This window comes from Halichoerus grypus, chromosome 14, assembly GCF_964656455.1.
Source record: "Halichoerus grypus chromosome 14, mHalGry1.hap1.1, whole genome shotgun sequence".
NCBI classification, from domain to species: domain Eukaryota; kingdom Metazoa; phylum Chordata; class Mammalia; order Carnivora; family Phocidae; genus Halichoerus; species Halichoerus grypus.
Window position 1 is genome coordinate 46395573 of NC_135725.1, and position 24169 is coordinate 46419741.

The 24169-nt window shown below is 46.5% G+C and overlaps 1 long non-coding RNA gene across 3 annotated transcripts in view; it reads left to right on the forward strand.

Annotated features, from left to right (window-relative positions):
• Positions 1–24169, forward strand: part of LOC118529696 (uncharacterized) — a 406664-nt gene that overhangs the window by 365181 nt on the left and 17314 nt on the right. The window contains exon 5 of one of the 3 annotated variants that reach the window (XR_013443639.1): positions 19911–20372. The exons of the other annotated variants lie outside the window; for them this stretch is intronic. This is a non-coding gene — a long non-coding RNA (uncharacterized LOC118529696). Of the gene's footprint in view, positions 1–19910; positions 20373–24169 lie in introns of those variants that run through there. 3 annotated transcript variants of the gene reach the window in all.

Below are 24169 nucleotides of genomic sequence, written 5' to 3' on the forward strand. Positions count from 1 at the left end.
GTAGGGGCCAGTTAGAAGGGGACAGGAGGAGAGAGCAGGATTCTGGGTGCCTCTCTTCATCCCTAGTAGCTCTGCTGCTTCTGCTTTCTGTGTATTCCTAATCTCAGCTGCACTTCAATGTCCATACAAGGACAGCCCCAACCTCCATTCTACAACCAGAAGAAGGAAATACAAGCTCCCCTCAAAATTTCCTCAACTACTTAGAGCCCTACCTTTTTCCATTCACTGTGATCTCATTTTTTTGGTTTTACTGAATTTGTCAATCTGGGCCATAGAGATTTATGTTTTGTTGTTTGTTCATCTTCTTCGTATTGACCCAAAATAAGAGTGCAGCCCCCTTCCTCTTGGTATCCTTCCCATTCTCACCCATAAAGGAAGATTTCTGGACTGTATTTTTACTGGGGAGTTGGGGGTCATAGTAAGAAGTTTCCACATAGTCCTACACAGCCTATAATTCAAGAGTATTAGTTATGACGATTTAAAACAAGCCCTCAGCCTCTCTATCCTTCTCCCTCCCCTCTCTTTGCTACCCATCTTCCCACCATTAACTCAAGTTTATTACTTCTACAAAGCCTTGAGTTGTGTCTTGGTTGCCTTCAAGTGACTTATCAAGGTATTCCACTAAAATAAGGTTCTTTCCCTAAGGAACTCTGGTATCTGCTGGAAAGGTAATGATCCTTCTCAGCCCAACTACATACCTGCTCATTCATTCACTCATTCATTCATTCATCCATTTAACAAATATTGAGTGCCTCCTAGGTGACAGAACCTGGGGTTGCAAGAGTGAACAGCAGGACCAAAGTCCCTGTTATGGAGATTGACCTTTTATCAGAACTCTGCATAAACTACGTTTAGAAATAAAAAGTTGTCAACACAATAAAAGCTGGAAAGCTGAGGTCTTAGAATATTTTTAAGAAAGCGTTAAGTTGACCACCATGGGTTGTTACTATTGCTGCTTATCCTTCTTGAATAGGGGATAGAGGGGGAACTTGGTTCTGTTCTTGAAACCCCAGTTTTCTTTTTTACTCTCCTCCTTACAGGAGTTGTTCCTGTAAGCACTTCTGCCCACCCATCCACCTCTCCAATCTCCCTCTTCTCCCACCTAAATTCATTTTTGTGCCCTATTTTGAAGATGCTATCTGTGCTGGGTGGGTGTGCTGCTTTGTAGGTCATTAAACTGTCCCCCCATATAATTTACAGATCCCTCCAATGATGCATGTCTGACTGTAGATGTCACCAACAGATGTCTGGGGAGTTAACATCCTACCCAGAATATGCGCTCCTGCAGTTTCAACAGTTAGACTGTGTATCTTTATTCTTCCCCCTCCTGGGCTAGTGGGTTTCACCAGATATAAGCTGCTGTTTCTTTTATGGGATTTCCTTTCTTTATTTCTCCTGCTCCTATCCAACAGATCATCTTTTTTTTTTTTTTTTTAAGATTTTATTTATTTATTTGACAGAGAGAGACACACACAGTGAGAGAGGGAACATAAGCAGGGGGAGTGGGAGAGGGAGAAGCAGGCTTCCCGCTGAGCAGGCAGCCCGATGTGGGGCTCGATCCCAGGACCCTGGGATCATGACCTGAGCCAACGGCAGACGCTTAATGACTGAGCCACCCAGGCGCCCCCAACAGATCATCTTTGAAGAGTAGCTTTACAACCAACTGAGATTATCGGCACACGGAAGGTCTCTCTCACAGTGCTACGAGATACAACAGACAAATGCCTTCGATGTATTTCTACAAGTGCTTTTATTCCCAAAGCATCTTAGGAAAGAAAAGCTCAAACAAGAGACTGGCACAAATGTCTTATATAGAAGAAAAGCTTCAAAAGCACCAAATAATTTTATACTATTTTAGTTACTGAGACTCCATCTTAAAGATTTGAAGAGGCTTACAAAAATGCATAAAATATGTAAAAAAAAAAGTGATAAGGAAATTCAACTGAAAAGGAAATAAGGAAAGATGAAATACCCTTTTGCAAGGATAATAGAAAACTTGCCAGTTATGATATCCTTTGTTGTAGTTCTTGAGGACTCTTGCCAGATATCTCCCGGAGCTTTCTAATGGCCAAAGCAAAGAGGAAAACCTGTCAGCTTCAGAAGTCACCTCTCTGGAGGGGGGAGGGTGGAAGAGCACATTTCTTTTCTTATCATGATTTGGGGCTGCTTCTGCCTTTAGTGGATGAGGTCAGCAAGGCTACATATCCTGTGGTGCATAGCACAGTCCTACGTTGCAGAATTGTCCCATCCAAAATGCCGGCTACACACCTTGGACCAGCTTGTAGGATTCACAGAATCCAAAATTCACAAACAAGCCAGTAATTTGAAAGAAGCACTGGTACTGAGACCAGAAAACAATGTCCTTCTGAGACCTTCTAAAAGGGACACACATCGAGACCATCTCACAGATCTAAGAAGGAGATTCCTGTGACTATTCTTAATATCCTCCAGGGAGAATTGCTGCTGGGAGTCTCATGGTTTGACCTATCCCTTCACGTGGATAAGTCTGTCTGGCTCAGACTCCCCAGTTTTCATTCCAGTCCCACCAATGTGAGCTGCAGTCACCTTACAGTGTTCCAGACCCTGCCCTGGTACCCTGGGAGTTGTAAAGCTGACCAGGACCCCATCCCTCTCTCAAGGAGCAGATCTTCTAATAAGGCCACAGTCCCCTCTAAAGCAAGTTGGTAAATTGATCAAATAAAACACCAAACTGTCTCCTTTCTCTCCCATAAGCCTATAAAGTAGCCTTTGAAATAAACCAATAAACTGAGCAGGTGCTTCAAAACAGTGAAAAGAAGAAAAAGCATTGCAGCTGCCTCTGAGGAAGCCAAAATTAATGATACCTATTGTTCCAGTCCAGGTTCTTGGTGGCAAGCTCTAGAAATTTACCCTGGTTCTGTTCAGCAAAAGAGATGTTTATCAGAAGATTATCCAGGGCCAGGAATACACAAGAAGCTGGAGCCCACTGAAAAGGCAGTAGACTTGCCATGGAGCCCCACAGTGATGCCCTGGGCATGTTGCAGGTATTGTGGATGAAGATGAAGAGCCATCAGCATTGTACCCCTCAATCCTGAGCCACCGTCCCAAGCTGGGATCTGATTGGCCAAGCATCAGTCATATGCCCACCCCCTGTCTGCCAGTAGGTGGGATGAAGACAATCGACCCGTTGGGACTTCTACAGTGGGACATAGGGTGTGTGTCCAACCAATACCACACAGAACAGAGGATGTGGACAGCCAAAAAGTTGATACTGTTCCCAAGACCTATGCACTTACATCTCTACTCCTTCAACAGATGTGTGCTAGACACTGTTCTGAACACTGAGGATAGGACAGCGAGCGGACCAAAGTTCCTATTCTCCTGAAGCTTCTATTCTAGTGTGTGGGTTGGGGGATAGGCGTAGACAATGAGCAAATGAGTAGATAAAGATGCCGGTTGTTGTGGCCTCAAGGATTATGGGTTTAACTAGAACAGGGAAGTGGGCTGGGGAGTGCTGGGAGCTGCTATCCTATATGGAGTGGTTGTGGAGGGATCATGTGGATATCTGGGGGAGAGTATTCCCAGCCAAGGGGACAGCAAGTGTAAAATGCAGGAGCACACATTTAAAGACCAGCAAAGGGGACTGTTGCTGGTGTGGAGTGAGGAGAATGAAGTGGGAGGTGAGACTAGAGAGGAGGTGAGGGGATAAGACAGTGCAGGGAGATCTAGGCCATATTAGCTCACAGTGCAGAAACTTGGTCCCAGATGTATCAGTTGCTGTTCCTGCCCCAGCCACCATCCAGATGAAGAGGCAGCCCTCATGCAGCCATATTTTATGGCACATGACTTTCTCCCTTGACCCTCACCCCTGGATGATAGGATCAGGGCTGGACTCCTGATCCAAGGCAACAAATCCGAAGGCTAGCCAGGAAGCTAGGGCCATGTAGCCTGGCATAAACAGTTGAGGATGACCAATCAAATTCCCTTTCTGGAATCCCAGCTGAGAAACACCAACAGAAAGAGGTTCTCAGCAGAGGGATCTGAAGCTAAAAGTAAACCTAGACCCAGGGTTGGATCAAGGCTTATGGCCAATAAGTGGTGAGAGAGCAGACGCACAGAGTAAAGCAAAGAGGCCATGAGTGAGGATCACAGCACTCCTGGGAGCCACAGAACGTGACAGTGACATCTCCTTCTAGATGTTCAAGCCTTAAAGCTCAGCAAGTCTGGCCTCCATCCCACCACCATCCCACTACCAAGAAGATCACACCTAAGATAGCACCACACATCATCCTTCTTAAAACCCCACTTGCTTCCCAGCTGGTTATGGATCCTCAAAAGCTTTTTCTAATGCTGCTCTATCCAGGCCAAGTTTAGAGTCAGAGTTGTTTTACTCTAAGCATGTGTTGAGATATGTCTGTAGTGCTATATCTTTAAAATACTATGCATATTGTTTAATTAAAATGAAGGCTATCTTTAAAAGAGCTAATATAGATGATTTGGTAGGTCCATCAGCAACTCACTGATCCATTTCTAACCAAGATGTTTGGACAATCCTCCTGCCACACTACTAGCTTACTTGGCTAATAAAATTAAATGGCAAAGAGTTCTATATTCTTATTTTCTGGAAAGTATAATTTAGAAGATAAAAATCATACTTTAAAGGACAGGAAAATCTTTGCTCAGATTAATGAACTGATTATTTCATCCCCCCCCAACACACACACACACACACACACACACGCACACATGCATGCACACACACACATGCAAAAAAAACAAGTGTTTCTTCCAGTGGCTTGTGTTGCTGGTCCTAAGCAGGTCTCCAGGCCTCAGGGACTCACTCTCGTTGACATCAATGATAATGTTTTGATCTTCCAAGCTGGGTATTTATAAAATTTGTCAGTAAAACCATCAAGGGTCCAGACTTTGGAATTCAACTTACTAAATGGCCCCAGCCTTAAAATCTTCACATGTGTGTACCTGCCAAACAAAAGGTTCTAAGCAGCAGAGTCTGGCAGGCAAGGTGGGCCATTGCCAAGGGCAATGGCACTGTCTTAGGATTCTCAAGAAGCAGAGTCTGAGACCAGGGTACCTGAAAAAAGGGATTTATTGAGGGAGTGTGCTTAGGAGAAAGGAAGCAAGAAAAGCAGAATAGGGCAAAGTTAAGCAAGGATGTGGTTCCAATGTGGTCCCCTAATGGAACACAAACTCCAACATAAAGTTGATCCCATCCTTAGGCAAAGGGCCGCCTTGTACCCCTTGTCAGTCACTGGCCTGTGGTGGGGAGTGCATAACCTCCAGATTGAGACAGAGTCCATCTGACCAAGGGCAATTTTCTGAAGAAGCTAGTGGCTGGGAGCTGTTAGCAGGCACCAAAGTCCTGGACCCATAGGGTGTGTCCGCCTGGTGAAAGTCTGGGCCAGGCACTGACAGCAGCCTCTACAAGCAGCGAGTGGAAATGAGTAGCAAATTTCCAAGGCATTTTGCCTCTTCATTAAACTCTGGCATATTCCAAGGAGACACTTTGGGGCACTTCAGAAGTTGCCCTGAAGATTGGACCAGCTGTGAGCATGGTTAACAAAGAGAAGACCTTTCTAGTACTGAAGCTACATCGGATCTTAGATTTAGGGTTTTGATTTTTTGTCTGTTTTCATTTGTAAACTTCAGCCCCTAAAATGGGTTGAATGGTGTCCCTTCCAAAAGATATGTCCACATCCTAAACCCCAGAACTTGTGAACGTAAGCTTATTAGAGAAAAAAAAGGGGGGGGGGGTTGCAGATATAATTAAGGATCCCAAGGTAAGATCATGGATTATCCATTTGGGCCCTAAATCCAATGCCAAGTGTCCTTATAAGAGACAGAAGAGAAGGGGCACCTGGGTGGCTCAGTCGTTAAGCATCTGCCTTCGGCTCAGGTCATGGTCCCAGGGTCCTGGGATCGAGCCCCGCATCGGGCTCCCTGCTCGGTGGGGAGCCTGTTTCTCCCTCTCCCACTCCCCCTGCTTATGTTCCCTCTCTCTCTGTGGAATAAATAAAATCTTAAAGAAAAGGGGGGGCAGAAGAGAAGACACAGCACTAAGGAGACAGCCCTGTGAAGACCGAGACAGATTAGGGTTCTGCAATCAAAAGCCAAGGACTGCCTAGAGCTAGTAGAAACCAGAAGAGGTGAGGAATGGAATCTTCTTCCCTAGAGCCATTGGAGGGAGTGCAGCCCTGCCAACTCCTGGATTTTGGACTTCTAGGAACTGTGAGAGAATAAACTTCCATTGTGTTAAGCCAACCAGTTTGTGGTGATTTCTTACGGAAATCTCCTGTCTGGTCTTGACCAAGTTAATAAACTACTCAGAGCCTTGGTTTTCTAACATGTAAAAGAAGGTGAATAATCTTTTCCTATTTTGTCATGTAAATGAAGAGATGGAGGGGCAGGGCGGGGGCGGGTGGTTGGGGGGGAAACACATGGATAAGCATGAATTGACACAAAGCAGATGTTCAATAAATCTTCCTTTCCTGTCTCTCTTCTCCTAACTATATTAGCTCCCAAGCAAAACTTTTTGAAGTAGTTTCTTACTCTGCCTTTCCATTGTGGAAACCTCAATGCTATAATCACTGCTCATTTCCTCTCTCAATAGGACAGTGGGGCTTTGCCTCCAAAGATTGCAATAAGGCCAAACATGAAGTCTTCAATAAAATGTAACTTTAATGAGAGACTTCATCTTCAATTTCATTTTTTTAGTATAATTGACAATGTTATACTCAGGTGTACGACCTAGTGAGTCAGGTGTACAACATAGCAATTCAACAAGTTTATACCTTATGTTGTGTTCACCACAAGGGTAGCTCCCATTACAACACCATTGCAGTATCATTGACTATTTTCCCTATGCCCCACCAGAAGCCTGCATCTCCCACTCCCCTTCACCCATTTTGCCCATCCCCCACACCCCCTCCTTCTGTCAACCACCAATTTGTTCTTTGCATTTATAGGTCTGATTCTGCTTTGTTTGTTTGTTTGGTTTGTTTTTTAGATTCCACATATGAGTGAAATCATATGGTATTTGTTTTTCTCAATCTGACTTCACTTAGCATAATATGCTGTAGGTCCAACCATGTTGTTGCAAATGGCATGATCATCCCTATCTCTTTTTTTTTTTTTAAAAAGAGTGTATGTGTGAGCAGGGGGCAGGGCAGAGGGAGAGGGAAAGAGAATTTTAAGCAGACTCCCCACTGAGCACGGAGCTCAACATGACCCTGAGATCATGACCTGAGCCGAAATCAAGAGTTGGACACTTAACCAATTGAACCACCCAGGCGCCCCAAGATACCTCCTTTTTTAAGGCCACATAATATCTCATTGTATGTATATATACCACATCTTCCTTATCCATTTGTATATTGATGGACACTTAGGTTGTTTCATATCTTTACCATTGTAAGTAATGCTGCAATAAACAAGCAGCGAGTGGAAATGAGTAGCAAATTTCCAAAGCATTTTGCCTCTTCATTAAACTCTGGCATATTCCAAGGAGACACTTTGGGGCACTTCAGAAGTTGCCCTGAAGATTGGACCAGCTGTGAGCATGGTTAACAAAGAGAAGACCTTTCTAGTACTGAAGCTACATCGGATCTTAGATTTAGGGTTTTGATTTTTGTCTGTTTTGGGGTGCATGTATCTTTTCAAATGAGTGTTTTCATTTTCTTTGGGTAAATACCCAGTAGTGCAAACCTAAGGAAACCAAGTGTTTACACATTTTATTCAAGTATCAAATATATTCAAATATATGCATTAGTGTATTGACTCCTTATTATAGAGCTTGATGAATTTTTACAAACCAAAAACACCCATTTCACTAGCTTCCAGACCAAGAAACAGAATATTACCAGCACCCCAGAAACTTCCTTCATGTTCCTTCCCAATCATTACTCCCCCACAAGGAAAACCACGATGCTGACTTCTAATTACATAGATTAATTTTGCCTTTTCTGAACATTGTATAAAGGGAGTTAAACAATATGTATTCTTTTGTGTGTCTCCTTTTGTGCCACATAATGTTGATGAGATTTATCCATATTGCTTGTAGTGGTAGATTGCTCATTATCTATCACTGGTGTATAGCATTCCATTTGGGGAATATACTCTAGTTGATGTAGTGATGATGGGGATTTGGGTTGTTGTCAACCTGGGACTATTACAGATAGGGCTGCTATCAGCATTCTAGTTTAGTCTATATGTATATTTGCTGAAAGATATAATCTGGGGGAAACTGACCTCTCGCCAGCATTAAGTCTTCCACAATATGAATATGATATATCCCTTCCTTTATTTAGGTGTTTTTAAATTTTCTCTCAATGCTTTGTAGTTTTCTTTGTTGAAGTCTGGCATATTTTTCATTAGATTTATTCCTAGGTGTATTACATTTTTGATGCTATCATAAATGGTATTGGGACTTGGTGGGATTTTAAGGAGATGGAAAATTTAAATAGTCTGAGCTTTCCTGCCTCTCTAGATAAGAATCATAAGATTTTTCTTTTATTAAAATTGTGGAAGAAGAAAAATTATTTAAATATTCCAAACTGTTAAAGCTGACAAAAGGCAAAACAGATAGGGCCAGAGGCTGTAATTAGCCAATTAGGATGTCAACGACAAATTCCAGTGTTCACTTCCAACAGTATCTAACAGGCCCTAAGAACTCCTTTCCAGAAAAAGTATCCAAAAGAAACAACTTGAAATTCCATAGTTTGTGTAAAAGAAATGAACTCTTTTGATCATTGAGGTCAGAGGTTAGTTCTTTTTCTGATTTCAAAATTTGAAAAGGGAGATGAAATCAACATTTATATACTCTATTATGTGTCAAGTGCATTTACATAATTATCTCTTTTAATTCTCATGACAAATCCATATGCCATTAGCATTTACTCGATTTTACAGTTGAGGAATCTGAAACGTGGAGAGATGAAAGCCCCAAATCACACTCCATCGGTGATGGAAATGCAAATCCAGCCCTGACAGATGCCAAATGTAATTCCCCCCTCTTCTTAAAAGAAACCTTAATTAGTAACTTTCCAACAATTAAAATTAAAGACCTGTTCATTAGACTTCTCTATATTTTTCAAAATTTCGATAAACAAATGATTTTTCTAAATTTTTTTTTCACTTAATACCACTTCGTGATCACATCCTCACGACTTTCCCTATTCAACACTGTTCTAACATCTGCATATTAGTTTATCAGTTAATCTGCCATGATTTTTTAACCAAAAACCTGTCATGTTGGATACTTCGACTATTTTTCACGTAACAGATAATTCTACGGTGAACCATACATCTGTATCATTACAACTTTGCACGTACTTGTGATTACTCCTTTATGATAAATCCCTTCTTGACCTATTCTCCTGAGTTAGAACCTGTTCAGGCTCTTTAATACCCACGGCCAAATCTCCATGCCGCCCTCCCCACCCCCCATACTTCTCCCCATGCCCCTGAGACCTGTCACAGTTCCCACTCCCTTAGCTGGGGAGAATGGCCACCTGCTGAGTGTCTGTCTGTACTGGGTATTGCCACGTAGGAAAAATACTTGCCACTTGGATAGGCTTAAAAATCCTATTTTAATTTATATTTCTTTAAACAATACTGCTTTTGAGCATCTAATTACTGATCATCTGTATTTCTCCTTTTGGACATCAGTGTTCCTCCCGGAATGGTCTCTGGATTACCAGCATTAGAATGCCAAAGTGTATCCTAAATAGGCAGATTCCTGAGTCCCAACCCAGACTATTAATCAGACGCTGGGGTGGGGCCTGAGAGGGGAATCTTATTTTGTTTGTGCTCTGTTGGCAATTCACACGCTATTAGATTTGGATAACCATTGCCCCCCTCCATCTCACCTCTGTCCCTTCCATACTTAGTAGCAGCAAACGAATGGCGAAAGATCTGATCCTTTGATGAGTCAAAATCAGCCGGTCATCCTCACATGAAGCTCTTGTTCAGCCATATAATCTCAAAATGTGCTTTCAGGTACATTCATGGCTGCAGACAGACCTGTCAGGATGTGATAGTTCAAATCTGTCCTCGTGAGTAAGTTTAGAACACATTTTTGGTGGCAGAGTCAAGTCAGTGACTGAGGATTCAGCATCTGCGCCCAGCAGGATACTAACTAGATGGCAAAAGAAGGGATTTTAAAAGCAGAAGCTAAAATTTTTCTTTTGACGTGTTCAAAACCTTCTGTAGAAGCCATGAAACTAAGGATACCACTATAGAAGGAAGCAAAATAGCGTGCCGTCCAGTGCTGGCTTTTGAGGGTCAGATGAAAAGTACAGCATGATGGGCTCCTCAGCCCCTCCTATCTGTCATCCACCCCCCCTAAGGACCCATGAAATAGAAACAAGAGGACTGGTTTTCCTGAGGACAGCACGTATATGTTTACAGGCATTTGGTTCCTATTTTTAATGCCTTACAGGGAGTTTGAGGGTCATAAAATCTACAGTGGTATTGTTTGGGAACCAGCTTTTTTTTATTATGCCTTTGCAATGCAAACAAAACTGCATTCCATTTGCAGTTTTGAAATGGTCTATAGTCCAAGTAGCACCTACGGTTGTTGACTACCAGGCCAGTAGGACCCAGACTATAAGCCAGAGCTAGTAGGATGGGCAGAAGACGACATGCCCTGTTCATGGGCGGGAAACAAACATCCGCTTCCAGAGAAGGAAGAGGAAACCGTTTTATTGTTGCCGACCATCCTGTGCTGGTCCCCCTTTGCCTGCAATGTGCTGTGTGCTTTTCGTGCCCTACCTCCTGTATCCACATGACCTTGACCCCAGGTAGCTCTGTATCCGTTAGGAACAGGTCTGGTTGGCACCCAAGCCAGCCTGGCTGGAGCAAATGAAGGGTTGCTTTTCTCGTCTACAGGGAGTGCAGAGAACACACCTGGGACAGAGTTGGTGCTCCATGGATGTTGGTGGGTGAAATAAATGAACGAATGAAGGAGGCAACACTAGGACTTGAACTCAGGTCTCGTGACGCCCAAACCTCTGCTGCTGTTCCATCATGCTGCCGCTCCTAGGGCTTGGGGCCAGCAGGGATGCCTTTCCTGGCCAGAAACTGTGTGCAGGCTTGGCCTGGAATGGAAATACTGAAAGTGTTTCCTCTGCTTCCATGAATCTCGCATTCATAGACGCACGCAAAAGTTCAGAATTGAAGCACACACAAACACACACAAACTGGCCCCCACACAGTGATCACAAGTCGGGGCTGCAGCCCGATTGCCCCAGCCTCAGCCGAGCTCTGCCCTCTAGGGAGGCGCACAGGGGCCCCTCCACCCCGCGCCACCCCCGGTGTGAATCCCACTGCTTTCCCAGCCCGGCAGAGCTGCCCTCGGCACTCTCTGCTGAAAACAAGGCGCAGAAACCGGGTTCCTCCTGGCCGTGCGGAGCGCAGCACGCCCCGTAAGGCCCAACTCTGTCAACCAAACAATGTCTAAAACCTGAATTCATACTGAGATGGACCCAATTCTCTGACAGGCGTGTTAAATGTGATTAAAGCCGCGGAGCATTCCCCTCATGCCCATCTGCTGCATCGAGGAGCCCACAGCTGTTCTGATTTCCGACGTACAGTTTCTTGTCAGTTGTTTCAAATAGATCTCTTCTTGCACGTCATCGGGGCCCTCCCTGGGCGGGCGGCCTTGGCCAGCGTCTCTACGCAGCCCCTGAGATCCACATGCCTTTGGCCGCGGGTCTGCAGAGGCATGTGTGAGCTCTGGATGGTGCAAAAATGTGTGATCACAGGGAAAGCTTAGCGCTTTTGCGGCTGGAATGAATCTCTTGGATCCAAAGCTGTGGTGACGCCACCAACCACGGGCGGGTGCTGTGGGGTGAGAGGGAAGAACGGGGACAGATAAGTTGGGGGGCTACAGAGAGCCACTCTTGAGATGCCCACCAGCTGCCATAGAAAGAGTTACAATGGAAAACATTCTGAAAGCTCTAGAAGACCAGTGAGCGCGCTGTTAGGGGATTCTGGGGGAAAGAGCAGAGGCAGAGATCAAGACGGGCTTTGCTGGGCAAGGGACAGAGTCCACAGAGGCCACTGGGGACGTTGAGGCCAGAGGACGTGTCTAAGAACTAGGCCGGCCAGCACTGCGCCATTCGGCATCATTGTGAGAACTTTTTAAAAGCCTCCCCCAATGTGGCTGTGGTCCTGCACCAGAGTACATAGCCTGGCAAGCATAGCAAAGGCTGGACTTTTAGCCCTACTTTCCCCTTGGCCAGGAGTCCTTGTGCAGTGAGCAACATGTGCAACCATACACACAAGCTCTGGCCAGGGGAAGAGTTCAAAGGTGGCAGCCTAAGGAAGTCACTATCAGAAGCAACAGGGAGACAAGATGAGAGAAAAATGCCTCCCTCAAGTCATCAAGTAGGAACAACACTAGCATATGAATGTGGAAAATACAGGCGAGTGGAAGAGAAAAACCAGAAGAGAAATAAGAAAAGAATGTCAGGTGGATTCAAAGTTGAAGCCTCTTTCTAGCTCCTGGTACTTTGTTGGCAATCTTTGGTGTTCCTTGATTTCTAAATGCACAGTGTCCATCTCTGCCTTGTTTGGAGCATGGCATTCTCCCTGTGTCCCTCTGTCTTCACGTGGTCATCTTCTTATAAAGACACCAGTCATCCTGGAAGAAGTTATTTCAAAAGGACGGATTGTTGCTTCACAGCATCCTACAAAGTGAAGCATTCTACCTTGCTGCCCCCGGCCGACCATCCTGGCTGGATGTTCTGCATTCTGGGAAAAAACCTAGAGCTCTTCCTTGTCTCTGAAATCGATTCAAACCTTCCCCTCAAAGCCCGTTTTGGGGGGCCTGAGACACCAATACTATCTTAAGATACATGTTGAAAAACAACAAGTCCGTGTGAAGACAAAAACCTGAGTATAGTCCCTGGAGTTCTATTTATAGACATCAGAAATCACTTACTGATTTTCTTTAAAAAACGTGTATTAATTGAAAGAGAATCTGGTCACTATACAAGAGCTGCAGTTTAATCCAGTAAACGTTTGCTGGACAGATATTCGGTTTCAGACCTAAAGGATGCAGGAAAAATAAGACCCCATCCCCGACAGAAAGGAGTGCGTGTCGGCGACGGGAGCACACGTGCCACCTGGGACAGTGGCAGGTCTGGGACGGACCCAGGGCCTTCAAGTGGCTGGCGCCTCCCTGGCACATGTCCGTCTGCAGCACGGAAAGCCACGGAGCCAAGTGAGAGCAGTGCTGGGCCTGGCCTAGGCAGCTGCCTGAGGTCCCGTACTGGATCCAACAGCGCCGGCCCTGGCCTCTGACAGCTCTCAGACACAACACAGGTAGTTCCCTGGGTGCTTCCTTAGGGAGGCTGAGCACCGTCCAAACAATGGACAACAGACTTCGAGGGCCCTCCCAACCAAGCCTTTTTAGGTCACAGACGGTGCTGTGTTTATACTCCCAGGGACGGAACATCCTTTGCTCACAGCTCCCCCATCTCCCTCCCTTTGGCAAATGTCTTGGGCTCTGAGCAATCCGCACAGATGTGTTGTGAATCACTGTCAGTTCAAGTACACAATATTCCTCGACCTGAGCCCCCATCTGCTTGCCCTGCATACTTCCCCATTCCAAGGGCCAGTGGAGACCAAGTCCCCAGAGCAACAGCAACCCCCCAACACCTTGGAACGTTCAGCAATGGCAGGTGAGACCGCTGCAACACGAGGTGACTGATACCCATGATGCCTAGTTTGTGCTGGGCAGAGTCCTAGAGCCTTGACATCCCCACTGCCCTGGGAGCGAGCGACTGTCAGGTCCATTGTCAGGATGAGGGAGGAGGCTCCACGAGGTTGGTTTGCCCAAATATTCCAGTGAATGAGAGCGCAGAGATTCAAAATCAGGTATATTCTAATGTGGAATATTCTACCTCTAATCATTAGGTTTCAGCAGTGTGTGGACTAGACACTATGCTAAGTGCTTTGTAAGTACTGGGTCATGTGATCCTTCCAAAGAGCACTGAGCAAGATGTGATTGGGATCTTCATCTTAAAGATGAAGGGAGGCACAGAGGTTAGCCAGACACGAGAAGATGAGCAGAGAGTGAGCTATCCCTTGAATTCCACATTTCCTTTGCCCTTCGCCTGGCTGGAGGCCAGTCGGCCATTTGGGACAAACCCAGGCCCATAGGATTTCACGTCTTTCTCGAGAGGATGTGCAGCCATGGAGTATCTGAGATATAGTTTGGGGGTTGGGGTGTACATAAATTGGCCCTATAACGTTGCTCCCTAAGGAAGGAAGAGAAAGAAAAGGTTGGGGAAGGGAGCTCTTGAACTAAAGAGGCAAGAATGGCTACATGGAAAACTTAGATTTTCTGAAGACCCATAGAATGTTTAGGGCAGGCCCATCAAAGGGACAATAAAAAATAGCCCTTCCTTGTGGGTACCCCTTGGTCCCAGATCACAAAGAACCTTCACAGACATGAACACATATTTTATTTGGAGAAGATTCAAAGGTTCTATGTGTAAGGCAACATAACCTCTGAGAAAGTAGCTAGGGAACAGGGAAGGATGGGGTTCTGGAGCAGGTGGGCACATACTGAGGGTGGTCCCACGAGGGGGCCAGCAGAGCCAGGAAGTAGGCCGATGGGTCTGGAATGAATTAAATGAAAGCCAGAAGTAGCCACCCGCCTCACACTCACTGGAACGAGATTACCCCCATGAGGGGCGTCCAATATCGGACGTGGACATGTCTCCACTCTAGTTTGTCAACTTGGCCGTCACTGGCCAGGATGGGGAAGCTCCTGACAAGCTCACTGAAATGATGATCCCTGAAGACCCAAAATGGTCCACAGGGGAAGGAAAGACCACTCCCTCCCTACTTCTCACCCCACGACTAGAACCAAATTCAGCTATAACTCCCCTTCACTGAGCCCCTAGATGATGCTGAATAATATTTTAATTTTGAAGACAAGACACGTGCTCAGGGTGGGAGTTGTTCTGTGCCCCAGGGGGCGGAGCCAGCATCCAAACCTGGACCTCTGGCCCCAAGTACATTTCTCTTCTTACCACACTGTGCTGCCTTCCAGCAAAGTCCGCTAACTCTGGGCCTCCACAGTAAACCCTGTGTTCAGTAACTCCAGTCACTTTGAATTTAGGGAAAGGATTGTCCTTTGGACCGGGATCTGCTCTATAAATTCATCTTTGTTCCTTCTCCCTTCTGAGAGAGAGTGCAGTATTCTGAGTTAGAGATAGGTGACAGACAGACAGACTGACGGACTTTACATGGAGCTGTGGAGCTTAGCTCCTCCACCACACTTCGTGACCTTGGAAAGCAGCCACTTAATTAGCTTCTCTGTAAAATGGCCTTGTCCGAGCCTCTCCTCCCAGGACCATTGTGCGAAACCCGTCTCCGAGCGCGCCCGCTACCCTCACAGACTCTCACTATTCTCCTCGGCGTTAAAACCACCCTAGAATTGTGTCCAAGTTGCACAAACATTGTCTGAAACATTCAGAACGTCTGTTTTTGACATCAAGTTGGCCCAGAGGTTTGACAGCCTGGTACCCGGAGAGTCCCACCCAAGAACATTCCCTTCAAAACCGGTTCCTGTTACAGAAACAGTCCTGACTTTAAAGACACTCCCTCCCCTCATAAAAATGCCCCGGCCAGCTCAAGCCATTCGGCTTCAAATATTTAATTAATACCTTCACAGGGGTCTGGTCCTTATTAAAGACTCTCGGGGACCATGTCTTAGGGGCAACGCTTTGTTCTAAGCAGCTCTATGTGTTACAGAGAAAGTGTTGGAATGTGCTTTCCATTAAAAGCAGGGAAGCTGGCCTGCCCGCTGCTTGCAAACCTCTTTGTCATCACAGCGACACATTAAGGCATAATCCAAGTACAACATACAAACACAAACAGTGTAAATCCACCCACTTAGTAAAAAGAGTCCCGGTAAAACCACAAGAAAGGTCTGGTAATTAGCTGAGGGGATTAAAAACTGGATGAGTGCTTCCTTTACCTCCTCTCTCTCCTGAAGAGGTCCTAAGCAAAGCAAACAAGAGCCAAAGCACAAAGCACTCATTCAGCTCAGTCTTCCTCCAGCATCTTCTGGGCTTCTCAGCCCGGGGCAGGGAAGGGGGGCCCGGTGCACTGTCGCGCCTCCCCAGCAGACCAACCCACACGTCGCCCACTTTGTCTCAGGTGCTGAAGAACCACAAACGCTGGCTAACTTTTTTTTTTTTCCCTGCTTACAAAAACTGGGCAGGCCCAATTTTGACATCTTGGGAACATCCAGGAAAAGATGAGAAAGACAGTGAAGATTTAATCCTAACCCCAGCCCCTGGAGTTGACGGATGCATTTTGCTTCTTGTGAGTGTGAGTGTGTGGTTTCCCAAAACTGTTACCCCCAATTTACACTTTATTTCCCGCCTCTTTTCTCTTCCTACTACACCCTGAGCATTTCCCTCTGTCATTTATTTTTAATTATCAAGGAGGGTGCCGGGAAGGGCTAGACCAACATGAATATAACCAATGATTTCCTATACGGCAAACACGGAGGTCCTCCGAGTTCTTCAGTGCTGTAAACAATGTGATGAGAGCATCTTCATGCATCAGTCTTCGGGTTGTAGCTCTTTCACATCGACTCCCAGAAAGCGAATGACTGAATCCGTCTATGGGGATTGTCAAGGTATTGACAGAGGTTTAGCAAAATCTCTCCCGAAAGGCTATACCGCTCTGTTCCCTTACCTGCATGGGAAAATAGCTACCTCACCACCCCCTTTTCTTTTCCACTTTGACTAAGTTCAATACAGCTACGTGATTTTCTTTCTTTCTTTTCTTTTCTTTTTTTTTTTAAGATTCCATCCATTAATTTGACAGAGAGAGACAGAGTGAGCACAAGTAGGGGGAGTGGTGGGCAGAGGGAGAGGACCCTGAGATCATGACCTGAGCCCAAGGCAGATGCTTAACGACTGAGCCACCCAGGTGCCCTGCTACATGATTTTTTAAAGCAGAAAACCTGCTTTGAACCATCATGAGGCTGATGCCCCTTTTCATGCATTCCAGAGGCCCACTAAAGAGAGGTGTCTCCCCCCCACCCCACCTGAGTGATTTGGGAGGGAACTCTGAGGGTCTCTTACAAATCTAACGTGGTTGAGAGCAGGGATTTCCACTCTGGCCCCTGTGCTGCAGCCAAGATCTTGGAAGAGTGTGTTTATTTTTCTCTACTTTTCCCTTCTGATAATCAAATTTAATGCATTCATTGAAAATCCCACAAGTCTGTTCCCTTTCCCAGGAGCAGAATGAAGTAATCGAGTTCCCACATTCTGACAGCGTGGTTTGGAGGCCGCTAAAGATGATAGCCCCCAGCCCATAGAGCCTGGGCGAGTTCGAGTAACTGGAGGTTTGCTACAACAATCCAGCAAAGGGAGGTTTGCACCAGAGCCCTAGAGATCGTCCAACACTTAGCTGCCCAGTGATTCCCTCCTGCAAGGGTTGAAGCCTTTCCTCTACCTGCCTGCAGCCCTATCTTGATAGGTAATTGAGCTCTGCTATCAGAAGAATCCATTTTCTCATGGTTAGAGACCCAGCCAATGCTTTTCCCAAGTGGGGGGAGCCTCGGGGTGTGATCTCAAGGGCTCCTGGCCTTTGCCTCCTGCCTGAAGCTAATGCGAAAAAGGGGAGGTAGGCTCTCAGCTCAGTGTGTGTGTGTGTGTGTGTGTGTGTGTGTGTGTGTGTGTGTGTGTGTGCACGCGCGCGCGCGCTGAGCTCCTGCTCTGGGGGTTTAGATAGCGCAAGACTCGGGAAGACCTTCAGCCTCATCATCCTTAACTGACAGTGGCCACACAAGACGGCAGGCCCGAGGTCCACTGAGAACCTCTGCTGCATTTCATGACCTGGCTGTAAAAAACCGTTCCAGGTATGAATTTGTTGGTCTCAGGTTTTCTGTGGGATGAGTCTGAAATACCCAATTGGAGAGGCTAGCTGAAGTTCCCACTCTGAAGGCCTGGCTTGGGTATCTTGCTGCCTCATAAGGCAGTGCCTCAAGCTGAGTCTCTGGGCTTAAGTGACAGGCAGGTTAACTATTTCACTGCTGGACGCCAGCTCCCTCCCCAGCCCTCCGACCCCCAGCCCACAGTCCTAGGGGTGCCTTCTGCAAAGGCTTAGGAAGCATGCAGGAAAACTGACCATCCATCCCAAGGGCTCTTTTTTGAAGAGAAAAGATCTTTAGAAAGAGTCCACAGTACTAAACACATATAAAACTTGTTTTAATTTTTTTTTTTTAAATAAGGAGGTACAGAGCAGAACTCTTTTTTTTTTTTTTACAAAGATTCTCACCAGCCAAATAATCCTCATTGATATTTTACATCAAATACATATGTAAGTTTAGGAGGTTGAGATCATTCAGAAAGGTAGGAAATTGAAAGTGGGAAAATAATGCAAAGCCTACCTTACCCGTCAGAATAAACGTCAGGGTTGCTATATATTACAGATAAATTGTTCTAATCATGTACATTTTGAATTGTACTAGGTTTTCGGGAACGCAATCCTTACATAAAATAAGAGCACACCACACTATTTGCATCCTCCTACATTAGAGAGGAGGAAACCAAATTAAAGGGCAGAAAAACTTTCTAGAGTCTCAGAGATAAAGCAGCGGAGCACGGATGTGGCCCAGGTGTGATCCTAGAGTCACCACACCAACCGTGCCTACTGATTCCAGCACCCCCCCCCCCCGCCCCGGGGCACTGTGGGAAGTGGCCAGCATCCTCGCGTCCTGGTGCAGGGCCCACCGCCCCACAGCCGGCCTTACCGGCACGCTTTGTCCCTGCTCACATCCCTTCAATGACCCTCCCCTTCGTACGCTCTCCCAGGGGAGCTGATGAGCTATGGAAACCATTGGGTAGAGATCGGCTTTTTAAAGAAAGTGGGACCTAACAAGCACAGTGGCATATTAATAGTTATGAGAGTTGCAGTCGGTGACTACCTAGCTCTGTTAAGCGCTATATGATGAGAGCGGCTAATGTCTTAGCGAGTTTTGGGCCAAGAGGTGGCAATCACAGCTATCACTTTGGACCTTAACCCCTTTGGAAATGGGAGAGGAAGAGCGATTCACCTGAATAAGTAAATCAAAGTAAAACCGTTGTCCAGTATGTCCGTATCTACGGCTGCGTGTTACGTGCATCAGCATAGAACACCTCTATGAGGTCGAGACTATCATCCCCATATATAGATGAGGACAGGGAGACTTGGGGATGTTGAACAAACTTTCCAAGACCACCCAATGGTGAGTGCGAGCTAGGACTGGTTTGCTGGGGCGGCTGGAACGTAAACCCCACAGACCGGGGGGCTTAAGCAATATGTATTTCTACCTGCCCTGGAGGCTAGAAATCTGAGATCAAGGGAAGGGCAGGCCTCCTTTCTTCTGAGGCCTCTCTCCATGGCCTTTAAATGGCCATCATCTCTCTGTCTGCACATGGTCGCCCCTCTGTGTGCCCTCATCTTCTCTCCTTATCAACTCACCAGTCCCATTTGACCAGGGCCCACCCGAATGACCCCATCTCCAAATACAACCCTGTGCTGAGGTACTGGGGGCGAGGACTTCAACCCGGGAAGGAGGGGGCACAATTCGGCCCAGAACAAGTGGCTGAGCCAGGACTCTGCTTCAAGTCTGTGATGCTGGAAGCTGGTCTTGTTTCCGTAGCCCTGTGTTGCCTTCGAATTCCAGAAAGATTCCTTCACTTCTTTGGCCCACTTCAATGTGATTTAAGGAGCCACAGAATAGACAATGTCTATTTATAATTCTTATAGCTCTTTTAACCATAACGAACACAAAAACCCAAGGCCCAAAGTACAACAATCGATTTGTCCCTACTGCTGCAAGATGGCGGAGCCTTTATATCGTTATGTTGTTTATTTCTCCCCACAATGTTCCACAGATAAAGGCCTGAAGACCTCTGTTGCCCGGTGGCTTGGACTTAGCTGCACGTTCCTGGCTGGGATCAAGGCTCCTCTCCATGTCCTGCCTGAGGACCCTCTGGTGGGGTGACCAGGCCACAGCCAGCCCCGCGGAATGTCCACAGAGCAGGCAGGACGTGGATGGCTTTGTCCAGGGCCTTTGTCTTCTCCAGTGAATAATCTAGCCGTGCCACTTTGCGATCCTTTATGCTGCTTTCCAAGACGGACTCACTTCACAATTTCTACCACATCTGCCTTCAACCTATGATGTTATTTACTTTTTTTTTTTAAACCATCGTTCTTGTTTTATTTAAATGTCTCTTTTAAGGGAAGGCTTCTATAACTGTCTTAAATGGAAAACCTGTAAGTTTTGCTGCAGAAGATGACCACAGAAAAAGCACAAGGAAAAATAGTAGTAAAGTCTACCTAGATACAGTTGCTTACTACCCTCTCTGCTAAAATAAGTAAATATTGAGAAATACTACCCCTGATGTGAGACTTTCTTCTAAGTTAATTAGAAGGTCAAAACACACTTGAAGGGGGGAAGAACTTTCTCAGTGTTCTCTGGGTCTTTGTCCCACCCCACCCACATGCAGGAAATGCTGCTGTCTACCTCTCAAAGCACTCTTAACAACCACCCTCTGTACCAGCAGGGCACACATTTTACACTTGTTTTCAATGGGGAGAAAATTCCGGCAAATGGTAGGCACTCTTAGATACTCCTAAGCCCCAGGCAAGCCACCTCTTTGGAGTTCAGAGTCGGACAACAGTGTTTGAGGTCCAGGAACGAGGTCCAGGTAGGGGAGGAGGGAGGGCAGGAAGGCTTACGGCTAGAGAGATGGCTTTCTATAGTGGGCTCAACCCCTTCGTTGGTCTTGAGCCAACGACTACACAGCGGGAAACCAAAGGTAGGTTCAGACACACATGCTAGACCCAGGTTTCCAGGACTCTGCCTCTGACGGGGCTGCAGAAGGTGCTAGAATAACATCCGCTTCTCCCAGGGGAGGAGGGACCGCTTGCTGCTCTCTTTGCTCAGCTGTGGCAAATGATTTGACCGCAAGCTTTACCAGCTTCTTCCTTTCCTGTCTTTGTTTTACAAATAGCTAACCGAATTCTCAAATCAGAGGACACTTTGAACCCTGGCTCTTAAAGGGGGGGTCACCAACCCCACCCAGGAGCTTGTTAGAAGTGCAGTATGTCCCCGCACTCCACCCTCCACACCCGCGCCCCACTTCACAGATGGATGGAATCAGAAGCTTCAGGTGAACAAAGTCTCGAAGTAATTCGAACGCACGTTACTTTTTGAGAAGCATGACTTTAAAAGACTGCAGTCAGGACATCACCCTGGACTTGAGGCGTGTGGTTCTCATGCTCAGAGCTAGGAGCCACCACTCTGAATGTTGTTCCTGTTAGGAGCACAGGTTCTAACCCAGGGTCTCCTACTTACCAGCTGGGGGATCTTAAGCAAGTCACCCAGTCTCTCTGGGCCTCTGTGGCTCACTTGTAAAACCAAGAGAACAAAATCTACTTCCCAGAGTTATCAGAAGTAATCCATAAGAATGCCTGCAGAGCATTTCACCAGGTACCTGGTACGTGGTAAGTTCCAAGTCAAGGTGTGTATTCAGTAAATACGCATTGAGCACCTCCAGTGTCCAGGCTGTGCTCCAGGCTCTAGGGGTATAGCACTGAGCAGGACAGACAGGGTCCTGCTCTCATGGGGCTCACATTCAAGGGGTGAGGCGGAAAGAAAAAAAAAAAATCCAACTGTCGGTAGTAAGAAGGATCCTGAAGAAAATGAATCCCATGAGAGAGTTGTAAGAGTGGGAGTCGGCACCATTTGCAGGGGGGTCCAGCATGGTGGATCTGAGGAAATGACATTCAAGCCGAGACCCCAAATTGAGGAAGGAGGCAGCCACCAATAGGTCTGGAGGGTCACCAGGCAGAGGGGCAAAAGCCATGACCTGGGACCAGCTCCGTGCAGGAAAGGAAGACAAAGGAAGGTCACATTGGCTGGAGTGTAGGTGTTATAAGATGAGGCTGCAGAGATGGGTTGCTTCATTTCTTGATAGAAATCACTCTCTCTCGGAGACCTCGTGCTTCAGCTCTATAACCATCTATTGGCTCTTTTCAGAAAGCCTTTCCTGTTCACCCACAGGACAGATGGCAGATGGGCTGACTTGGGAGACCAAGAGTGCTCCTTGTCCGAGTTCCCAGCTTCACGGGGGTTTACCTGAGTTCCTACAGGAAAAAGAGGCACTTCGGGTCCAACACCAAGAGCTTTGGAGAGGGAAGGGAGACTCTTCCAAGTAGAGAGCCCCTGCCTGGAGGGAGTTGATGTCTCCAGGGTGGGGTATATTTCCTAATGACTTCCCCGAGAAGCCGACTGTGCCAGGTGCTATGGTACGCGTGCCCAGAGCAGCCAGCGAGGTCAGATTCAGAGTTTTCACCAAACGTGGGGTGTTAGCTGATAGCTCCGAGCTTGCCTCCACTGTGTCAGCCTGCATTCAAGAAGTTTTAGGGGGGGTGGGGGGGGGGGGACAAGTAGCTTGCTCCAGAGGCTTAAACTTCACCTGTGACGTCACACCATGTTCTGTATCCAAAATCACACTTTACAAAGAACTGATGCGTGCTCCTCACTTGATCCTAACAACCCTGGGAGGCAGGGTAAGTCTCTCATCCCTATTTTGTAAATGCTCAGAAAGATTACAGCCTGGAGGGGTAGAAGCAGGACTAGAAAGCCGATTTTCTGGCCCCTGGCCAGTGACATTTTCAATGGGCCAGCCATTGCTAACAGTGCATACCTGTTGCCCCCAGAAGATTCTCTTTCTTCCCAGCTTCCCGTGCTCCCCCTCCTTGCCATTGCTAACTTTGGCTTACCTTCTCCTTGCTCTCTTCATTTTGTCCAAAGCATAATCTAGGATCATCTCCCTAATTTAAGGGCAGCTACTTAGCACCTTCATTCCCCTTTGCCATGTAACCTAACATATTCTCAACTTCTGGGAATTAGGAAGTGGACATCTCTTTTCTGGATTATTCAGCCTCCCACATGCAGTCTTTCCCTGAGCAGCCATTTCTTAGGAACAACTTCACCCTATGGAAGATTTTAGACCACACTTGCTAAGTCACCACTATCATCACCACCCACATGCCTCCAAACACTCAGCCAGGTGTTTCTAGTTTGGGATGATTTAATCTTTAATAATCTTTATATTTTTAGCACCCCTGGGAGGGCACAAATCCTTAATAATATTTAATTTTTTGAACTCTATTTGCTCAATTCTTAAAAAAAAAAAAAAAGAGGCAAGTGCGCCTGGGTAAGTCAGTCAGTTAAGCATCTGACTCTCGGTTTCAGCTCAGGTCGTGATCTCGGGGTCGTGAGATCGAGCCCCGTATCAGGCTCTGTGCTGGGCATGGAGTCTGCTTAGGATTCTCTCTCTCCCTCTGCCTCTCCTGCTTGCGCTCCATCTCTCTCTCCAAAAAACAAACAAACAAACAAAAACAAACAAAACTCCCCCATTGGAAGGAAGAACTCCACACCCACTCCCCTGAAATATTAAGATTTGGAGAAAGTTAAGTCCCACTTTGCGTGGAGCCTAACCCTGAAAGGTTCAGTTCCAAAGGAGAAGGGCCCTGGGACCATCTCTGCTGGAGAAGGGGGAGCCGTTGCACGGTCGTAATTAGAACCTGCATTGCTCTGACAATCCGCCTAGACGCTGTTCGTAGCTATGCAGTCTCTGCAGTGTGTCAGCATCTCCCCTCCTCCCAAGTGGGGCCGTTTGTTTTGAAGAATGCCTTAGAAGCTGCACAAATGCATTCAACTGGTTGCTTTGCTAATTACATCACACGTACCACAGTTACCGCAGTGGGCTGAATCTAATTATGGTAAATGCGTCTACACTGAGATTTCCAGTACACCCCGAGAGAGGTTTTGAAGATTTCAGGCTTTGGGGGGAAAAAGGCTGGAATAGAGTCTGGCCACCCTGTTCTGTTGGTCTGGGGTAATATAAACACAAGGCAGGGCTCTGGGTAGGATTCTTGAAACAAACTCTCGAAGGGGCCAGAAGGAACGGAGTACACTGTCCACAGTGGATGGCTCCCTTTAGAGAATTCTGTGCTGAGAACGCAAAAAGCCCAGCTCTTTGGATGCCAAGGGAAAATCCAAGACCCTCACCTGCCTCTTCCATTTCACAAGCTTTAAGTGAGCATCAGCTTTTACCAAGAGCTCTGCGTGATGGTTTGG